Genomic DNA, 6,969 nt, shown 5'->3' with positions numbered 1-6,969 from the left:
ATTTAAGGAGACCAGAGAGGATTCTTTGGGGGAATCTCAGAGAAGCCTGGAAATCTTGTCTTGTTACTCACTGCTAGCCCATAAGGAAAGTGGCTGTTTTGTGTCTCAGCCCCTGTGCAGCTCATGTCGCTGAGGGGTAAAGGGCCCGTCGGAGTAGAATTGACCTAGCTGAGGGGTGAGGGGGACTATCTCGGGATGTTGAGGGTGTGGGGTGAGGCAGGAAGAGTGAGCTTGGGGTGTGGGGGCCATAGGTTAGTACCTAGCCAGGTGGAGTGTGCGGGCGGGGACATCAGTGTGAGAAGGAGCCCTGTCTTGGGGGTCCAGCGTGCGACTGGGCCTGGCCAGGGTCGGGGGTGGCAGTAAAGGAGAGGAGGAGGTGAGCAGGGGGAGTGGGGCTGGGGGTTGTGGCCGGGCCGGTGGTAGTTATTGTTGAGTGTCAGGACCTGGTCGGTGGTGGAGTCCGGCCGGGCGTTAGATATGGAGACTCATCGGTGCGGGCTGCGGGGTGGGGCTGCGGGGTGGGCCTGCTACCCGCCCCACCCCCCTCGTCCCATTCAGCTGGAGCCGCAGCCTGAGAGTCCGCGCTTCCGGCGGGAGGAGGAGGGGCGCGCACGCGCGGACGCACAGACTCGCGAGCCCGCCCAGAGCGTGTGGAAACCGGGCGGGAGCCGGGCGCTCCTGGACCGGCTCCCGAGGAAGAAGGCGGCCCGGGGACTAGGCCGCCGCTTGCTGTCACCTCTGCTGCCGCCGCCGGGCAGGTAAGGGGGCGCCATTGGGGGCCGCGCAGGTCGGGGAGCCGGCGGGTGAGGCCTAGGCTGCGCAGCTGGGGAGGCGCACCGGGAGGGGTGCGTGGGTGAGGCCCGGGCCGCGGGGCCCGTTAGGAGCCTGAGGCGGGTGCCGGCCGCTACCGTGGTTCGTGGTTCCCCCCCACAACATTAATAGTCCCTGAATCCCGTTTCTTCTCTGCCCCTTGTTCCCGGGTTTGGGGAAGCGGGTGCAGCCCCGGGAGGTGGGAGGGCGCTGGACAGGCCCGAACTACCTCCTACCGGTCTTCAGGTCATGGCCTCGTCACGAGGCCGCGGTGGTGTGGGGACTGTCCCGTGCGAGCCCCTGGATTTGTTCCCTAAACCCCCGCGGCCTGGGGCGGCCTCTGCTTCCCCAGGTTCGCGGTGTGCACGTCTCGCGGTCAGCCTGCTCCTGGGAGGCGGAGGCGGTTCTGTCAGGGTGCGGGGTCGGCGGCGGCAGCAGCGACGGCGGGAAATGGGATCAAATCCCCGCGTTCCCACGGGGCAGCCCCAATCCTGCCATCACCGCCGCCGCCCCCTGACAGCACAGCGCCCGCCTTCCAGGAGCGGGCTGACCTGTAACCTGAATCCCGCGAACCTAGCGCAGCAGGGGCGGAGGCCAGGACAGTCCGCGGGGGAGTTTGAAGCAAATCCACAGGCTCGCATAGGCAGACTCCTAAACCCGCAGCTGCCTGCCGGCCTCCCGGGAGCAGGCTGACCTGGGGACGTGCCTCGGGCAGGAGAGGCCGCCCTGAGGCCATGCCACGGGGGGGAGATGCGGGCAAGTCAACCAGTTCGCCAGGGGCAGCGCCCCTCTTCCTGCCGCTGCCTCAGGTTCCCAGGACGCTTGTTTCCAGGTCAGTGGGCTGCCGGGAGGCAGGCGCGGTGAGGTCAGAGGGCCGCGGCGGGGAGGGGTGCTGCCCCCTGCAGTAGGTGGACTTGCTCCCATCTTCCCTGGGGCCTATCCCGGGGGCGGCGTCTGCGACCACAGGTTGGCAAGGCGCATGTCTTCATGTCAGCCTTCTTCTGGGAGGAGGGTGCAGTGAGGTCAGGGGGCAGCATCAGCGGTGGGCAAGGAGTTTCTGAGGACTGGGCTCTTGACCAGGATAACTAACTCTCCTTTCTTCTCTTGCTTCCTCAGTTGGTGGCTGTAGTGGCTTTTCCATTGTAGATTATTTCCAGATACTGAATATAGGTTTCTGTGCTATACAGAAGAAACTTTTAAAAATTGAGTTTTATATATAGTGGCTAACATTTGTAAATCTCAAACTCCCAAATTTATCCCTTCTCACCCCCTTTCCCTTGTAACCATAAGATTGTTTCCTATGTCTGCAAGTCTGTTTCTCTTTAATAGATGTCTTTTTTTTAGATTGCACATATGAGTGATATATGGTATTTTTCTTTTTCTTTCTGGCTCACTTCACTTAAAATGATGATCTCTAGGTCCATCCATGTTGCTGCAAATGGCATTATTTTATCCTTTTTTATGGCAGAGTAGTTTTTCACTGTGTAAATATGCCACAACTTGTTTATCCGGTCATCTATTGCTTCATTTAGGTTGCTTCCATGTCTTCGCTGTTGTATATAGTGGTGCTGTGAATACTGGGGTGCAGGTGTCTTTTTGCATTGCAGTTCCCTCCAGATAAATACCCAGAAGTGGGATTGCTGGATCATAGGGCTAAGTCTATTTTTATTTTTATTTTTTTTTAGGGAATCTCTATACTGTTTTCCCTAATGGCTACATGAAACTGCATTCCCACCAGCAGTGTAAGAGGGTTCCCTTTTCTCCACACCCTCTTCAGCATTTATCTTTGTGAACTTTTGAGTGATGGCCACTCTGACTGGTGTGAGTTGATACCTCATTGTAGTTTTGATTTGCATTTCTCTGATACTTAGTGATATTGAGCATTTTTTCATGTACCTATTGGCCATTTGTAGTCTTCACTGGAGAAATGCTTGTTTAGGTCTTCTGGTTGTTTGTTTTTGTTATTAAGTTTTACAAGCTGTTTATATATTCTGAAAATTGTCTTTGTCAGTTGAATCATTTACAGATATTTTCTCCCATTCTGTAGGGTGTCGTTTTGTTTTGCTTATGGTTTCCTTTGCTGTGCAAAATCTTAGAAGTTCACTTAGGTCTCATTTGTGTGTGTATTTTTGCTTTGACTTTTATTGCTTGGGTAGACTGCCGTAGGAGAACATTGCTGAGATGTATGTCAGGTAATGTTTTGCTTATGTTTTCTAAGAGGTGTATAGTGTCTTGTTTACATGTTTAAGTCTTTAAGCCATTTTGAACTTATTTTTGTGTATAGTGTGAGGGAATAGTCTAACTTCATTGATTTACATGCAGCTGTCCAGTTTTCACTACACCATTTGCTGAAGAGACTGTCTTTAGTCCATTGTATGTTCTTGCCTCCTTTGTCAAAGATTAACTGACCAAAAGTTTGTGGGTTTATTTCTGGGCTCTCTGTTCTGTTGCAACCGTCATTATTTCCATCCCTACTTTAATTGTGTAAAGGATATCGTGTTACATGAGTTTTATAGTTTAGCTTTTTACATTTAGGCTTTTAACCTATCTGGAATTTATTTTTGTAAACACATCAAGAGAGGGATTTATATATATTTTTCCATGTGGATGACTGATGGTTCACATATAATTTTATCGTCCTGTCTTCACTTATTTTTAATGCCATACACTGAAATCCCAAATATACATGGATGTTTTTGTGAATTCTTCTCTGTTCTTTTGGTCATTAGTCTTTCCTTACACTGATACCGCATATTTTAATGAATATAGCTTTGAAAGTAGATTTTTTAGTTGAAAAAAAATTCTTCCCTCATCATTCTTTTTCTTTAAAACCCTTTGGCTGTTGTTGGCCTCTTACTATTTCATATCAACTTAGGAAACACACTGTCAATATGCCTTTAAAAATAATGCATTTTCTGGGATTTTGATAAAAAAATATATTGAATTTATAGATTAATTCCAGGAGGGCTGACATTATATGATACTGTTTTCACATTCAGGAACATGGTTGCCTTTTAAAAATGCCTTTTGTGCTCTTTGGTGAGGTTTTATTACTTTGTATATTTTACCTGTCTCGTGCATATTTTGTTAAATTTATTCCCAGATACTTACACTTGTTGTTAACATTCGGAAAGGAAATTTTTTGAAGTGACATTTTTTACTGATTACTGTTGGTGCATGTTACTAAGTGTAGTATGTTGTTTCCTGTCTAGCAACCAGGGTGAATTCTTTTTTCATTCAAATAGTGTCTAGAATTTTTTATAGCCATAATATTTTCCGAGAGCCATGGTAGTTTATTTCCTTTCCAATCTTATTTTTCAGTCTCCTGTCAGAGGTCTAGGAGCTCTGGGGTTTTACTGAAAAGAGGCAATGACAGCATGCACTCTCGTTCCTGATTTTAAAGTGAATGCGTCTAACATTTTTTATTAAATATGGTTTTTATTGAAGGATTTTGATAGATAATTTTTGTATTAAATTACAAAAGTTCCATTCCCAGTTTAAGTTAAGAGTGTTTTATATTGTTTTTACTTTTGTCAAGCCCGGGCGCTGTATTTTATCAAATGCTTTCTCTTTCTCTGTTTATTGAGATGATTACGTATTTTCCTTCCTTGATCTGTTAACGTGTTAATGTGTTATGTGTGCTGCTTTTGTTTCTTAGTAAGAAAGTATTCTACTTTATTACTCTTTCGAAAGACTAGTTGGGTTTTTTTTAAAACCTCTATTGTTTTTCCTTCTATGACATTCTTTTTTGTGCTTCTATTCTTGGTTTTATCATAGCTTAATTGGTATTTCTTCTTTACTCAGTAGATACTCTTAGTTTATGAATTTTTTTTGAGATCTCACAAGCTATTGTATAGTGCTTCATTGTCATTTTGTTCTAAATATTTTGTGTAGAGTCACACTTGTCAATTTCTGGTGTATATTATTATTGCTTATATGTTCACGTTATCTTTTGTGCAGTGGGTACACCTAATTCAGGTGCTTAACAACTTATAAAATAAGTGAAAAAAAATGAATGACCCAGGTACAGTTAGAGTCCCAAAGGGGCCACTCCAAGACTAGAAAGTCAGATATTTGCACATTATACTGTAAAGTAGCATACTCCTAGGGTTTGAACTCATTTTTTATTCTCGTTTTTTTTTCCGCATTCTTAATAGGACCTCTGACTCGACGAACAGGATTTGTGAAGGTTTATCTTTTCTTTTTTCCTAGGTTACTCAGAAATGTCAACTTCATGGTGTCCCTGCCTGACTATTAGAAAAGAAAGGAGGTGTTCAAGGTGCCTTCTTATCAAGGAGGCCACCCACGCCCAGCTCTTACTGTGCCTACAAGGCCTGTCAGGAAGGACACCAGGAGGAGACAACAGAGGAGGGACCGACCTTGTGTCACCGGCCAGCTGGGCCCAGGCAGCAAGAAACAAGGAGTCCCTGTGGGTAGGCAGCCGGTATGTGCACGGTCAGCAGAGCAGAGGAGCTGGCACCAGGAGGCCAGGCAGACTTGGGGGTGCAGGCTGCAGTCTCCTTCCTGCCTGCTTGCTTCGCTGCTATGTGGAGTGATGGTCAGCCAGGGGCTTTGGGAAGTGTAGGCTTGGAGACAGAAGGAAGTTTCCAGGGTTGATGTGGGGGTGAGACCAGGATGGGCGGTGCTGGCTTCCTGAGGCCAGGACAGCTCTGCTGCGTCCCCGCTTACCTGGGCCAGGAGCTGCCCCCCTCCCATGGATGTGAGCAGGCAGCATACAGCCAGCACCCTCTCCTGGGGCAGGGCAGGTGACCCCAGGGTCACGAGATTGGGGTCAGTCTTGGGGGTTCAGGTGTGGGTACTCCCGCCTCCTCAATGTGGCCTCGTCTGAGTCTGTTTCCTCACCATGAAATGGGGGGAGGGTAACAGTGCCAGCCTGGCCAAGGCAGGATGCAGGGGCCAGTCCAGGCAGATGCCTGGACCCCTTGGCTCCAGGAGACTCCAGGGGAGGGGGGAGAAGGGAGGGAAGTTTCTTGGCAGGAGCAGAGGTGGGAGGCTGAAGGGGGCATCTGAGGGACCCTGTGACAGGTAGCAGAGTGGGTGTGGGCAGAGAGGAAGCAGTTGGATGTCAAAGTCATAGCCATAGACTGAGGTCTGACCCCACCTTCATCCCCCAAACAACAGGTCACTCTTGATGTGAGGAGGTAGAGGTGGGAGAGGTTTCTGCAACCACATGGGCTGATGTGGAGGGTGGGCTTGGAGGGAGGCTGGGGGATGGCTGGAATGACCTTTCTCCTCTGCTTCTCTGTCCTGCATCTCTTCTTTATGGGTTTGAAAGATCATTCCCTGAAAGATGGGGTTAGGGGAGGGCTAAGGTTAGAGAGGCCCAGAGTGGGAATGAACCCCATGGCCACTGCAGGACTTGCAGGCAGGCCCAGAGCCCTGGAGGCAGTGATAGTCTGTCCATCCATATGGGCACAGCCGAAGCGCCCACTGTTCCCACCCTTGCGTAGATTGGGGAGAATGTGCCTGGACCCCTGGCTCCCTGTTCCCCTGGACACACTGGCAGGTGGCAAACAGACAGGTACAGAGAGCAGTTGCCTGAGAGCAAGGCCAAGGCCTGTGTCAGGGCTCCAAGCCAGGCGTGGGCTGTACCCACAGCATTCCCAAGTCCGAGACTCCCCACGGGGCTCAGAGTCCTCTCTTCTGCTTTCTCTTGCAGCCTCTGCTGGCAGCCCCAGGCCGGTGTCAGGGTCCCGGATGTTAGGAGCCACTGCTGCCCCTTCGGTCTCCTGAAGCCCTCTCATCCTCCTGCCTCCACTCAGAGCCCCGTGCCCTGGCCCCAGCCCAACCCAGCCCTTCTAACCACCAGACCCTGGCATGTCAGGGCCTGGCCCGCGCCTTCCTGCCCCGCCCACGGAACCCTGGCGGCCTCATGAGCTAGGATGATGGGCCAGGCCTCTGCCCCGGATGCCCTCTGGATCTTCCTTTTGCTGCCGCTGCTGCTGCTACTGCTGCTGCTGAAGCACCAGGCGCGTGTGGCTGTGGAGGCAGATGTGGGGCCTGGCTGTGACCCATTCTGGTGCAGGGCCAGTTCTTGGGTACTTCTTGGTGGCTGCTGAGTTCCCTGCCAACGACTCACACTGCTCCTGGACCCTGTGCGACTCAGACCTGTGCCGCTGCATGCTCTCCATGAAGGGG

The 6,969-nt window shown here is 50.5% G+C and overlaps 1 long non-coding RNA gene across 1 annotated transcript; it reads left to right on the top strand.

Annotated features, from left to right (window-relative positions):
- The first annotated feature begins 602 nt into the window (after positions 1-602).
- On the top strand, positions 603-6,627 carry LOC141574914 (uncharacterized). Its single transcript, XR_012502053.1, has 3 exons — positions 603-758; positions 5,023-5,254; positions 6,491-6,627. It is a non-coding gene; the product is annotated as an uncharacterized LOC141574914 (long non-coding RNA).
- Positions 6,628-6,969: the final 342 nt, after the last annotated feature.

This window comes from Camelus bactrianus, chromosome 24, assembly GCF_048773025.1.
Source record: "Camelus bactrianus isolate YW-2024 breed Bactrian camel chromosome 24, ASM4877302v1, whole genome shotgun sequence".
Lineage (NCBI taxonomy): Eukaryota > Metazoa > Chordata > Mammalia > Artiodactyla > Camelidae > Camelus > Camelus bactrianus.
The sequence above is the reverse complement of the archived record's forward strand: the minus strand, read 5'-3'. Positions and strand labels throughout refer to the sequence as shown.